Below are 14,958 nucleotides of genomic sequence, written 5' to 3'. Positions count from 1 at the left end.
CTACTAAGCTAGTAGAGCGAAGTCAATTTACCAAATTGCCGAAAAACAATGTTAGTTAGAATATTGATATATTTGCTTTGATTTTCCGTTATATTTTATTCAGTTTTTATAATCTTACTGGTGTAGCACAATCATTATAACTATCTATTATCAAATCTAGCCTAAATATCTTGGCTTGGACGAACCTCGTGAGGTATTGTTGGATTTATGTCCAAAAATGTCGTTAACAGTCAGGGTACGTAGCTGATAAAACAATTTTAAGTAATATTTAATACGGTGTGCTTATTAATAATTATACATTTGTAATTCTTACTTACATAGATAGCTTTCTTTGGTTAGAATTTAATATTAAATACTACGTAAGAGAAAACACAACTTAAGTGTAACAACTGATACGATTTTGTGTGTGTCTGATTTTACACAAGTCAAGAAACAAGTACAGTGGTACTTCGGTTCTCGAACTTAATCCGTTCCAGAAGGCTGTTCGAAAACCGGATCAGTTTTTCCCATAAGAAATACTGTAAGTTAAATTAATCCGTTACAGACGTCCAAAAATTACGCATTATGAAACATCTTAAGTAAAAATATTGCTTATTTATACCTGTATAATAATACTTACATGCATAAAGTCAACCACAAAATCTATAAACACAATAAAAAAACAATAAATGAAAATTTAACTGTACTTTACCTGTGCTGAGGAGAGCTGATGACGTAAGTGAAAGGTGGTGAGGAACTTGGAGAGTAGGAGGGTTATTATTATTTGAAAGGGAGTCACATTCCATAAAAACGTCAGGTAACTCTCCTTCTGGGATTCTTTCTCTTTTCTGTCTCTTTGCACCACTACAACCTGCTTGAGACTCACTGGACCTATTTTCTCACTAAAAACTTGTCTAGTGAGGTTTGTTTCTGCCTGCATTTTAAAATGTTGATATAACTGGCACCCTCCCCATGTCTCACCACACTATGTATGCTACTTCTCTTCCTAAATTTTTCAAACCACCCCCTACTAGCCTTAAAGGCATCACTTGTATCAGCACTCGTTCCAGGGGTGTTTTTCAAGAGGTCAGCATGCAACTGTTTTGCTTTCTCACAAATGATGGTCTCAGAAATGCTATCACCATCTAACTGTTTTTCGTTTACACATATCAACAACAGTTTTTCTACCTTTTCCATTGTTTGTGATCTTTGTTTCGTAAGAACTGTTACTCCTTTTGCAACATCAGCTCCTTTGATTGCCTCTTTATTTTTCAGTATGGTGCAGACTGTAGACTTCACCATACCAAACTGTGTAGCAAGGTCAGACACACGAACACCACTCTCATACTTCGCTATGAGATCTTTTTTTCACCTCTATTGTGGCTCTAACAACTTTTCTTTTTGGTTTGCTACTTTCAGTATCCTTCTTTGACCCCATGGTGGCTTATTTAATCAGAATATTTATATAAAAAAAGAAAAACGAGAACGTTCACAGCAGATTTTAGCGGGGGTGTGGACTGAGCGACAGGTGCAGGTAAAATGTTTTGGGCAAGCTTGGCGTGGGCCGAAAATGGTTGAAGGGTCGTTCGGGTCATCAGTCAGGTTATTTCGGGGGTTCGGTCCACAACAGCTTGGTTCGGAAACCGAATTTATGTTCGACAACCAAAACATTTTTTTCTCAAACAATGTGTTCGAAAACCGAATTGTTCGAGAAGGGAGTCGTTCGAGAACCGAGGTACCACTGTAAATTGAAATATTTGTTTCTACATCATCGGATACTTCTTATGAAACATTTTCATATATTATGGAACAATTTTGAAGGTAATGTGTGGATTATCTGGAAAAGTACTTTGGGAAGATAATTTGAAGAATGTAAAGGATGAAATAATGTAATGTCAAGGTTTGTCAAAAACGAAAAATGTGACGTCAAGATTTGTCTGAGAAATAAAAATTTAAACGTCCCTTGTCTGAAACACCGGTTGATGGGAAAACTAAATCAGTGGCATTTATATGTACTCAGCTGTGTACATGTGCACTTTAGTTCATGTATTAATAGAGAAAACGGAGTTCATGATTTGTGGTACGCTAGGATAGCTTAAGTATTTTTAAACCGCCATCTGTCATCCATATTTCCTGTAGAAAGATTTTCTTTCGGCTGTCCATGTTGTGTTTTGAGTAATAAATTTCTCTTATTCTAACAAGGTTCCTTTTCTTAATTACTTGGACATTTTGATGATGTTTACTTCGCTTTGTAATCTTCAATAAGGTCCTACAGTAATCTAGCGTTTTCGCTTGGTTCATTTTGAAACAAATTAAATCGCTAAAAGTTTTATTTATTACTAGCTGCAGTATGCATCCTATGGATGAAAGTTATGTAATTTCATGATTAATGAAAGATTATCTTAAGACATAAAAACTACTTCCTTTATATGTAATTCTGAAAACATGGGAAAACACCAATAAAAACTGTAAAACACCATGTGAAACCACAGGTTTGTCTCAGTCCTTTATACCGAATTTGGTGAAAAATCCATTAATGAAATAGTTGTTAAAAAACGTAAAATACAAAACTGAAAATGTTTATGTATCACCTCATAGTTCTAATGAACTTCCATACCAAATTTACTAAATATCTAACCACAAGAGGTGAGGTAGTGATATAAAAGAGAAAAAAAATGCCCATAGAAACCACGAAACAAAAAATTCAAAACTGAAAATTCGTGTGTATCTTTCCACAGATCCATTAAACACCCATGCAGAATTTGGTAAAGATCCATATAGAGGGGTGAAGTAGTGGTAAAAAACGCCCATAAAAACCGCAAGAAGCAAAATGCAAAACTGAAAATGTGTGTTTATTCCTGTGTGAACCAAACGAACCTCCATACTAAATTTGGTAAAAATCCATCTTCATGGGGCAAAGTAATGTAAAAAAATGTCAAAATGCCTTTTAAAACCGTAAGATGCAAAATGCACGTATGTATGAGCCTCCTCGACTTAATGAACGTCCATACCAATCTTGATGATGATCCATTCACACCCTGTAAAGTAGTTACGTAGACATACAACAGACAGTATTATTATATTTATATAGGTACCTAAATATGACAGTTCATTGGTAAATCATTTTATACTCCACAATTGGTTAGTCTACGCTTGTTCTCGTCATAGGTTCGTGCGCGATTTTTTTAAATTAAATTCTGTTGAACGCAGTTTGTATCCCACCTAATGGTACCACGTAAACCCGGTGAAATGTTGTGAATAAAATAATCAAAGGTTTTATGTTGTACAACCGATAAAACGTAATGTAGAAAATAAACCATTCATTTTATAGAAAAATATTTTCAAATTGAAATCCAGTTATCCAATACATAGAAATAAAACTGAGCATGTAAAAATACATTTATTGTATAAATTGTTGTTTATGATATGGAATCCGCACTCAGTTTTGTTTATTTGTCCATCTTATAACACATAACCGATAAGAACGTATCAAAAATAAATAGAAAGACAAATTTTTGTAGTGAATTAGAATTTTGCTTCAAACTGACTTTAATACTAACATAGTTATTTTTAGAAGAAAAAAAAAACTTAAATTTCGCAGTTATGTAGAAATTATTGGCATAAACCCTTCCTATCAAAGACTAAAAACTTGTAACGTTAAAACAGGTTTCGATACCCGTGGTGGGCACAGCACAGATAGTCCATTGTGTAACTGATAAGAGTGGGAGAACATTAACGTATGTTAAACAAACTTATTTCTCGCGGTTTCAGGTGACTATGGAAGGAATAACTGGAGACATTCGGCTCAACGAAAGTGGAGTACGAACAAACTTCTCGCTGGACCTGATTGAGCTGAAACGTGACGGCTTGAAAAAGGTAAAAGACGATTTCTGTCGAAGACTTGTTATCTCTAATTATCACTCATTAATTAACTCCTGCTATTACAATATTAAAGATGTATTCAACTGAACGCCATGTTATCTTGAAATTAATCCACAGTATACGAAAACATTTAAAAAAATTATTGCCTTTCACTAAAACTGGAACTGTCGTGCGCCTAAATTGCCATCTATTGGATATTCCTGGCATTTCTTTTCCTCTTTGCTTTAACATTTTGTAACCGTGGGGTTAACTAAAAATTATCAAATAAGTCCTGGTTTTTCCACAAAGTTAATGTGACGTCATTAACGTGAGAGGGAGTAGATTTGCCTTGCTTGTGCGTTTTCTTATAGCAAAGCAACATTGTGCTATCTGCTGAGCCCATCGAGGGGAATCGAAACCCTGATTTTAGCGTTGCAAATCCGTAGACATACCGCTGTACTAGCGGGAAGCAATTTGTATTACAACGGTTAAAGTAGGCTTAGGATAAATCACATAGAAGCATAACGTTTGCATATTAGATTTTAAGCAGATATAATCTTAAATGTACAAATTGTCACATATTGGATGTGTTATTGGTTTTTGTTTTTGAATAATTTTTATAGCCTCAACATACCAATAGTTATTGAAATATTGTGTTTCTTATTATTATTATTTGTTTTTCTCTAACGGACCAACAATCTCATTCTTGACAACGCGACTAATAAATCTTAGTAAACTTTCATAGTTCTGAGATAAAAGCAGAAATGTTCGCCATATTACCTTTTTTTCGTTAACAGTTAACAGCCAAGAGCAGTAATTAATACTTTACGGATAGCGCAGATGGCCTTCGTGTAGCATTGCACGTGTATCCAAAACAAACCTTATTGGCAATGGTTGCTCTTGACTGTCTTCTTTCCCTCGAGTTCTATCAATTCAAAATTAAAAATGGCGTAAACAGCGTTTCTGTAGCTTCGCCCAAAATTCTGAAGCAAATAAACTTTGTATGAAGTAATTTGGTCACATTTACTCCAACTAGCCGTTAAAGTTGTTCTTTAGATTTCACTTCTGTATTATCTTAATTGGCAATTTAGTAATATAGAGCTGGTGTCTTTAAGTTCTGTGATTATTAAATTTTACGGCGGTCTTCAAAACATTTTTCTATTCGGGTGGAAACTTGCATATAACAAACATACTGTGCCTTCATTTCAGACTACTAATGAAGCAAAATTTTCGCGTGAATTTAATTTATTTGAAATATTTTTGACGTTTGAGAAATGGGTTTATTAGTTTTCTATCGGTATGATAAGGTGGTTAGGGCGCTCGACTCTCAGTCTGAGGCTATGGGTTCGAATCCCTATCGCACCAAAAATGCTCGCCCTTTCATTCGTGGGGTGTTGTAAAGTTTTGGTCAATCCCACTATTCGTTGTTAAAGAGTAGCCCAAGAGTTGGCGGTGAGTGGTGTTGACAAGCTAGCTCCCTTCCCTCTAGTCTATTTTGGTTTTCATTAACGCTTATAAACATTCAACAGCAAAATTATTTTGATTTCATTAATACGTATAAACATTGATATAGTGTTTGCTATGATATTATTAATAGTTTTAAACATTCTACACCAAAGTATTGTTTAAAGTTTGTTAATGAGTCTCAGTCATTAACATAACATTATTAGCATAACATTATTTAAAAGTTATTATTAATGGTTTTGATAATTCTGCAGTAAAACCGTTTTAACTTTATCGATGATTCTGATAATTAGTCAGTAAAACCTCGCTTCATCTTTATTAGCGGTTTTGAGAATTATGCAGTAAAACCTTGTTTTACCTTTATTAGCAGTTCTGATAATTCTGTAGTTAAAACCTTGTTTTAACTTTAATAATCGTTTTTGATAATTCTGCAGTAAAACCTTGTTTTACCTTTATTAGCAGTTCTGATAATTCTGTAGTTAAAACCTTGTTCACTTTTCTTCAAATCGTTTTAATAAACAGATAAAAAAATTTTATTAATAGACTGGTAGAAAAATACATTAAAATTAATAACCATACGAATGTAACATTTGCTTTTCTCTCCTTAGGCTGCGTTCTGGAATCCTCAAGACGGAATAGTCTTCACGAGGAACTACACAGTCACTTATATTCAGGAAGTAAAACAAACCCTGAAGAACAGGACACTTCGAGTTTCGACTATCATCGTGAGTGTTTCGACTACATTGCCATCTGCTGAATTTAAGTGACACTATGGCATGATAAAGCGTAGCCACAACGCGTAGCGCCCAACATGGTCAAGTGGTTAGGGCACTCGACTTGTAATCTGAGGTTCACGGGTTCGAATCCCCGTCGCACCAAACATACTCGCCCTTTCAGCTGTGGGGACGGTCAATCCAAATATTCGTTGGTAAAAGAGTAGGCCAGAAGTTGGCCTTCCCTCTGGTCTTACACTGCAAAATTAGGGACGGCTAGCGCAGATAGCCCTCGAGTAGCTTTGCGCGAAACTCAAGATAAACAAACACAACGCGTAAAATAAGAGAAATATTTATCTCGTTAGAAGTATAAAACATAATGTAGAACAAACCAAAAGCGTGGCTGCAAGCATTCACAAGTTGATAGTTTGGTTTCGAAACAGCAACAGTGTAACAATGAAGCCAGAGCAATTTCCGGCTCAAATCTAGCTTTAAAACCAACAGTCGTTTAAATAAACAAAGGACTCCAATTTTTGTTCTAACTTGACGTTTCGCTAATGCTGTTGTTTTATACTTACTTTTGTTATCTATTTGTGTCCCAAACCTAACATTTCTATTTTTACATGAACCAGTTTCAAATTATATGATCAAAGATTTAAAAACACATTCCACTTTCCCTAAAGCCCCCCGCCAGTACAGCGGTAAGTCTACGGATTTACAACGGTAAAATCAGGGGTTCGATTCCCTCGGTGGACTCAGCAGATAGCCGGATGTGGCTTTGCTATAGGAAACAAACACACACACCTTTCCTCAAAAAAGAGCTAGATAAGTTTATTATTACTCAGTTAAGTTCCACATATTCATCGGTTTTATTTATATATCGTGGTTGGCCTAAAAGTTACAGGACTTTGATGCGTTAAAAAGACAAAAAATCGTTGACAGAACCAGTCCTAAAGACGATATAAGCTTCTTTAAACTAACTTATTACATTTTCTTTTGACTGGTTCTAAGACCATCTGGAAGAAAAGGTTTTAAAATAACAATTACGTGGAAGATGGAAGAGAAATTTCGTTTTGTTCACCTCATTTGTTTGAGTCGTTTTTATAATATATAGTTTGAGTTTGATTCCAGACTCAAAGTGTTTCGAACTTTAAATACGATTAGGTTATATAACGTGTCAAAACCCGACCAAATCGTGTTTCACTCAATTCGCATTCTTACCTAACCACACAAAATCAAATACTTGGCCACAAAGATACGATACGTTCTTTTAAACCTGATGATCATTTCTGATAACATTGATACTGTTAGATCCCTTCAAACGTTTCACTCAGTTCCCCCTGACAGCAGAACGACTTTATAACGTCCCTCTTTTAAAGGTTTTAATTTGATATCTCTGTCTATACACATGGTAACAGATTTTTCAAAACTCATCAGAGAGAGAGAGATGTAAAAATTGTACCTATTTGAAACTCGTATAGACATGAAACATCTTAACTGTTTTGAATTCTACGCAAAACTACGCGAGGGCTATCTACGCTAGTCATCTCTAATTAAGCGGTGAAACACTAGAGGGAAGGCAGCTAGTCATCACCACACATCGTCAGTTTTTGGGCTACTCCTTTACTAATGTAACACCCCTACAACTGAAAGGGCGCACATGTTTAGTGGACGGGGATTCTATTCCGCGACCTCAGATTGTGAGTCAAGCACACTAACCACCTGGCCATGCCGAGCTAAAAAAATGTTCAAACATGCTTATTGCACGTGTCCGTTCTTTAAAATATAAAAATGTAATATTTTGTATTAGTATAAAACAATATTAACAGTACTATGGAAATTGGTTATAAAATAACATTTTGATGCTATTTAGACGAAAATTACGACTTAAAAGTTTTGCAGTAGAAAAACATTTTGTTAGTTTCTGCAAGTATTTGTTGTTAAATTTTAACATGTATACATAAGAGTCGCTTTTAGTAAGCCTTACTTCTAAAAATAAAATTATTCTTTATATCTAGTTGAATTTTACACACGCGCGTGCGCGCGCGCACTCTTTAACATGCATCCACAAGAGTCGCTCTTCGTAGGTTTTACTCTTATAAATATAATTGTTTTTTCCTCTCTTCTGGTCTCCCGCTGGAACAGCGGTAAGTCTTCGAATTTACAATGCTAAGATCAGGGGCTCGATTCCCCTTGGTGGACACAGCCGATAGCCCGTAATAGCTTTGCTATAAGAAAAACGCACTCACTTCCACTCTGTGTTAATGATATTATTTAGCTAGTAGAAGGTTTCGAATTTGAAGTCACAGTCTAAAAACTATGTGCTATCAACATGTTATTGTAAAAGTTGTATGTGAAACGTTTTGAAACTTTTCAATATTTGAACCTTTAGGTACATAAATATTTAACACGTTGGTTGCCATGTTGGGTCACAACCGACTTCTAGTTATACACAATTATGTTTCAAAGCCAAATTTCTCTTGTGGTATAAGAGTTTTGGTACAGTGTGACGTATACTTGGCAGCTTATGAATGTTTGATTTTATTTATACTTGATTTATTTTGTGACAGTCAACGAGTTAATCCATTGAATGCTGTATCCTGGATAGAGCTAAGTAGAACTGACAGTAGCTCAGCTGAGTGAATCCCCAACGGACAAACACCCATTCTTCTACGTTATTTTATTATAAGATATATTTTGTTGATGGCATATGGTTGTACCGGTTAGTCGGTGTATTATAAATTTGTCCCCTCTCCTCTTTGCTATTTTCTCTTCTTAAAATGAGACACAATCGTGAGCAAGCTTAGCTGTTACCACCACACATACACTCTTACAATTTTAGGTGTCTTTTTAAGTGTGAGGGTTGAATTCTGCTATTCGTTCTGGAAAGAGCAGTCTAACAGTTGGCGGATGGTTGATGGTGTTAACAGGTTTATCCCTCCCTTTCGTTTATCATAATAACATTTTGGGCGGTTAAAGCTGTCGTGTAGCATAAAACCAAACTGTCAGGACATGAAATCTTCTCTGCGGTTGCCGTATTCGTATTTGTTTGAATTTTTCTTTCTGAGATTCAGTAGAATCTAATTTCAACTAAAGCCAATGTTTAAATAGCGATTTTTTGTTACTTGTTTACGAACCCACCCTTTCCCAGTGGTATAGTTGTATGTTTACGAACTTTCAACGCTAGGAACCGGGTTACGATACCCGTTGTGGGCAGACCATAGATAGTCTATTGTGTAGCTTAGTGCTCATCTTTAAATAAGCAAAAAAATTGTTTTACGAAATAAGAGGCCTGGCATGTGGTTAGGGCGCTTGACTCTTAAACTGAGAGTAGTGGGTTCGAATCCCCGTCATAACCCGTGGGGTCATTATAATGTACGGTCAATCCGACTGTTCGTTGGTAAAAATAGTAGTCCAAGAGTTGGTAGTGAGTAGAAATGACGGCCTTCCCCCTAGTCTTACACTGCTAAATTAGGAACGGCTAATGCAGATAGCCCCCATGTAGTTTTGCACGAAATTCAAGAAACAAACAAAACAATCGAAAGAACAGTACTGCGGTTTAACAGAGCGCGCTTTGTTTTAGGAAGGAATAAGGGTTACCGAATAATACAAAAAAATTCTGATTTTAGTTTCTCTAATCTATGGTTATTTTTAATAAGCAACAGGAAAGTAAAAATTTATATCTGCTTATTGCTACAAATATTCGAGTTTAATATTTTCTTTACAAACTGATTAAAACTGAAATTAAAATTTACAAATTCCTTGGGAAAGGCTTCTTTCGAATTTTTTTATAATTAAATAAGAGTCAATATAAAGTGTTATCTATATATCCAAATGGCAAAACCTAAATACAAATATTAACGAAAAATAACGCCTTTAACAAGCCCGAACGACTGTAGTCAAATTATACTTTAGGGAAAGAAACTTTTCGAAACTAACTGTGACGTCTAATGTCCAGTTTTAGTTTTCTTAATTAGAAACTTATTCAAAAATACAAATCAAGCGATTTTTTGAGCATTTATCATGTCATTCTCTAGAATAGAAACTGTATTTTTAATCAATATTTAATACAGCACCCCTTTTTTAACCAAATACTTTTATCACTACCATCTTTAATTGCAGTGTCTTTCAAATGTTACAGTGCCCAGAACTAAGGTGTAATTACCACCTCATTTTATTTTCCTATAATTAACGTGTCATTCACAAATGTTGTTACTTTCACGTATATGTAGAAAGTGTTTTGGAAGGAACTGTACAAGTCTTAAAGATTTTTTTAATGTTAAAATGACGTCATTTGCCAATAATAAATAACTTGCCAAAATTTTATAGCAACAATTTTGTAAAACGTTATGGACTTAAACTGATTTCTTTTGTTCTTGTAAGTATTTGTCCGACACCACCTTTAAAAAAATCCCCATTTTTAGATGTCTTTGAAAGGGTGTGGATTTCATGAAAGCGAAAATTGTGAATTGGCCCCTTACTATAGAGGACAAGTAAGATTGGTGGTTGTAATGTAATGTTCTCAATCGTTCTTTCGACTTCTGCATTTTCATTTACACTTTTGTAGTGTTTCTGTTGCTGATGAAACGTCCTAACCCCACATAGTCAGGTGGTTAGGGCGTTTGATTCACAGTCTGAAGGTCGCGAATTTAAATCCCCCCATCTCACCAAACATGCTCTCTCTTTCAGCCCTGCGGGCGTTATAAAGTTACAGTCAATCCCATTATTAGTTGATAAAGAAATAGCTTAAGAGTTGGCGGTGGATGGTGATGATTAGCTGCTTTCCCTCTAGTCTTTCACTGTTCAATTAGCGACGGCTAGTGCAGATAGCCCTCGTACAGCTTTAGGCGAAATTCAAAACTAGCTAACAAAAAGTTCAAAATTGAACTATGTGAAGTTATTTACACACCTAGTTGGTTATAGTATTCAAGTACATATCAAACCATTAGGCCTGGCATGGCCAAACGCGTAAGGCGTGCGACTCGTGATCCGAGGGTCGCGGGTTCGCGCCCGCGTCGCGCTAAACATGCTCGCCCTCCCAGCCGTGGGGGTGTATAATGTGACGGTCAATCCCACTATTTGTTGGTGAAAGAGTAGCCCAAGAGTTGGCGGTGGGTGGTGATGACTAGCTGCCTTCCCTCTAGTCTTACACTGCTAAATTAGGGACGGCTAGCACAGATAGCCCTCGAGTAGCTTTGTGCGAAATTCCAAAACAAACAAACAAATTAAACCATCAGTTTTAAGATGCATCTATCTTGTGTTTGTTTGCAAAAATTTTGTTATACATTCCTAACATTCTAAACCAAATAAACAAATACTTTTCGTGTATTAATTGAAAAAGGTAGGAAGGAAAGTGTGACTCTAAGTAAAAATAAAAATATCTTCTAATTCCTTCCTCCTTGTGTTTTGGCCAGAATCATCCATACACCATGATTAAAGAGAACGCTGATATGTTGGAAGGAAATGATAAGTTCGAAGGCTATTGCATTGACCTAATCCATGAATTGTCCAAAGTCCTCGAATTCAAATACACCATCCAACTTGTAAAAGACAAGTCTCACGGTTCGAAAAACGAGAGAGGCGAGTGGAACGGTATGATTCGGGAGCTGATAGACAGGGTAAGTCACTGATCCTGGAACTGATATATCGGGTAAGTCACTGATCCGGGAGCTGGTAGAGTTAATAAGTCACTTATCGTGGAATGGGTTAGCAGGATAAGTCACTAATCTGTTTGCGGTTTAACCGTGTAAATCACTGATTCTGGAGCTGGTAAACCAAGTAAGTCACTGTTTCTGGAACTAATAGACCGTCTAAGTCACTGATCTATCTGCTGATAGGCTAGGTAAGTCACTGATGTGGCTGCTGATATACCAAGCAAGGGATAAATCACTCGAATTGCCTTTAGAAAGGAAGTTAATTATAACTTAAATTGTTCAGGATTCAGATGTAACTTACCTGGACCTTAAAATTCCCTTTCACCTTACAAAGAAAAGAACCTCTTAATCTTGGGATATGACGCATTTTGTTCTTTGATGCAAGAAATTCTGAGGATAATATCTATTGGCTTCCAGGGTTTCCTTATTAGGCTTTGAACCAATGAGGAACATAGCTAATGAAGATTAGTCTTACATGTAATCACTCCATGAAAACTCTATAGATGGCACTGTGAACACTGGTTTTATTTATCTTTACAGGAAGCTGACATTGCCATTGCTGATCTCACTATGACCTACGAACGAGAAGAGGCCGTCGATTTCACGATGCCCTTCATGAACTTGGGGATCAGTATCCTGTTCAAGAAACCAACCATCAAGGTTCCGAAGCTCTTCCAGTTTCTGGCACCATTGTCTCTTGACGTATGGATTTACATGGTCACGTCCTATCTTGGGGTCAGTCTAATGCTCTTCATCCTTGCCCGGCTGAGCCCTTACGAATGGGACAACCCTCACCCCTGTGACCCCGAAAATGATGTACTGGAGAACCAGTTTAACCTGAGTAACAGCTTCTGGTTCACGATTGGTTCCTTGATGCAACAGGGTTCGGATATAGCTCCTAAGTACGTAACCATTGTAACGTCATCCTTCTTTCGAATTCAAGATCGTAAGTGACTTGAATGACAATATTTGTTTCAAGAGTTGGGTCTGTGATGCAGCAGGACTCTAACATAGTCCCTAAGTAAGCAGTCTCATCCCTGTCTCGTAAAGTTCACGCTATAAGTTGATGTAGTTTAAAAATTGTGTCACCTTTTAACTATTGTTATATTGAGGATTTTTTGTCACCACACAATAACGTGTATTTGTTACCTCTCCCATTATATTCTTTAAAACAACGTGCCCGAAGCCTAGTAGCTAATGTGACTAACGTTAAATACCAGTCTATTTTCTCTGCACATTTCTAATGAATGAGAATTAAGAACGGAAATCCAAATTATTTAATGGTGTTGCTAATTAGTAAAAAAAAACACGCAATTCTGACTTCAAGAAACAACTTTCTGTTTTGGAATTAGTCATAATTTTCCTTCTTTCTGCCCCTAATGGCTCAGCGGCATGCCTGTGGACTTTACGTTAAAAACTGGATTCCGATACCCGCGATTATAACAGCACAGATTGCACGTTGTTCAGCTTTGTTCGTAAGTATACACAAACTCCCATGCCATGTAGTTCCTAACAAAATTTCAAGATAATCGAAATTTTAGAAATCGAACATTTCATTGTCCTCGTGTAACATTTCGCTTATTTTTATTATGCATGTAACACAGCTTCCACTTCAACTTTTTTACTTAGTTAAATTAATTATGTCAAAGGCTGATAGGCCTTAACAAGAGTTCGAACTAGAGTTTCAAACATTGTCATCGTTGCTTTGTTCACTTATGGTTTTCTGTTCTAATTGTTGTATCTAATAAAGTCGTCTATCGTCAAAGAAGTTATATGTATGCGTCTAGCAGACAAACAAATCTTAAAAGTTTGGTATTCTCAACCAATTGGCATAAACAGGTTCGCTATTCGAAGAAACAAAAATTATAAAAATAGATTGTATTATATTGTAATAACTGGAGCAGCTATACATTTCATTCTTCCATGAGTACTTTAGAGCATATATTTCTTCGGGTGGACGTATTCAGAGAGTAGCTGTGACATACTTGTTAACTGAATGTTGAAATATCGTAAACGAGTGCTAAATCTTTTACTTAAATAAAGGTATGGCAACAGCAAACGTTTTAAACTTGTTACTTAAGTAAAGGTTGTATCACTTTTCTCTTATATCGACCTTATACGGGATGGTATATAACTTATACATTTTGATTACTGTATATCAGACTTGAGTTTAAATTGTTCTTGGTTTTGCCCCTCATGTAAGCAGCTCAAGGCCGATCAATTTAGGTATGGTTTTGAAATAGTTTTGAATAAAGGCTTGCTTTGCATGTTATTTTGTTTGCGTTTCCTTTACCGTCCATGTTCAGTTTACCCTCTGCAATACATTTCCATTGGATATTTCAGTCAAATATTTAAAACGAAATCTACAGGAGATGAAGTAAATCATTATAACTTATTTTCATACACAATGTGCTCAGATTAAAAATAACTTGTGAGAGTAATATTTATCAGTTGAATAATATACAGTGATTCCTGTAAAATATGATTGGGCTACAAATCTTTTGTTAGAGCCATGTCAACTCGCCTTCTAGCGGGAATTTGGTGGTTTTTTACTCTGATCATGATTTCTTCGTACACTGCTAACTTAGCGGCTTTCTTGACTGCTTCGAGAATGACCTCTCCGATAGAGAGCGCTGAAGACCTTGCCAAGCAGACGAAAATCCAATATGGATCTTTGAAGTCCGGATCCACAAAATCTTTTTTCCAGGTTAGTTTAATCATCAAAATCAGCGTATATAATACATAGTCGTAGAGAGCGTGAAAGTTGATATTAAACTATCTTTAAATCGAAGACACTAAAATGAAATTGATTAGGTTTACTTTTTTTTTTTTTCTGGGAACTATTCAGAAATATTCAGTTTTCTTTTGGCTACTGAGATGAGTAAATATTTTAGATTGAACAACAGTTTTTGTTTGTTTTTCTAAACAAAAAATTAAGTTTTGAAACGGGCCTTTTTCTCTTAATAATCCATATAACTTGAATTCAAGTTAAACTGCTATTTTTTTCGCTGAAGAACCAAAAATTTGCTACTGTCATTAGTCATACAATGTTTCTTTGAATTTAGCGCAAGTGCGAGACACTTTTATGTAATTCAACAGTTTTGATAGAATAAAATATTTAGACCCGGCATGGCCAGGTGGTTAAGGCACTCGACTCGTAATCTGGGGGCCGCGGGTTCGAATCCCCGTCACATCAAACATGGTCTCCCTTTCAACCGTGTGGACGATCAATCACACTATTCGTCGCTCGCTAGCGAGGCTTCCTGTCATCAAACGTGCTCGTCCTT

The 14,958-nt window shown here is 36.0% G+C and overlaps 1 pseudogene across 1 annotated transcript in view; it reads left to right on the top strand.

The window, feature by feature from the left end:
* Positions 1-14,958, top strand: part of LOC143257626 (glutamate receptor ionotropic, kainate 2-like) — a 145,980-nt pseudogene that overhangs the window by 119,545 nt on the left and 11,477 nt on the right. Inside the window, exons 8-12 of the transcript XR_013031967.1 lie at positions 3,751-3,855; positions 5,913-6,029; positions 11,432-11,635; positions 12,212-12,573; positions 14,180-14,378. The product of XR_013031967.1 is annotated as a glutamate receptor ionotropic, kainate 2-like (transcript). The remainder of the gene's footprint in view (positions 1-3,750; positions 3,856-5,912; positions 6,030-11,431; positions 11,636-12,211; positions 12,574-14,179; positions 14,379-14,958) is intronic.

Source organism: Tachypleus tridentatus, chromosome 7 (assembly GCF_004210375.1).
Source record: "Tachypleus tridentatus isolate NWPU-2018 chromosome 7, ASM421037v1, whole genome shotgun sequence".
Lineage (NCBI taxonomy): Eukaryota > Metazoa > Arthropoda > Merostomata > Xiphosura > Limulidae > Tachypleus > Tachypleus tridentatus.
This window is presented reverse-complemented; position numbering and strand designations above follow the sequence as displayed.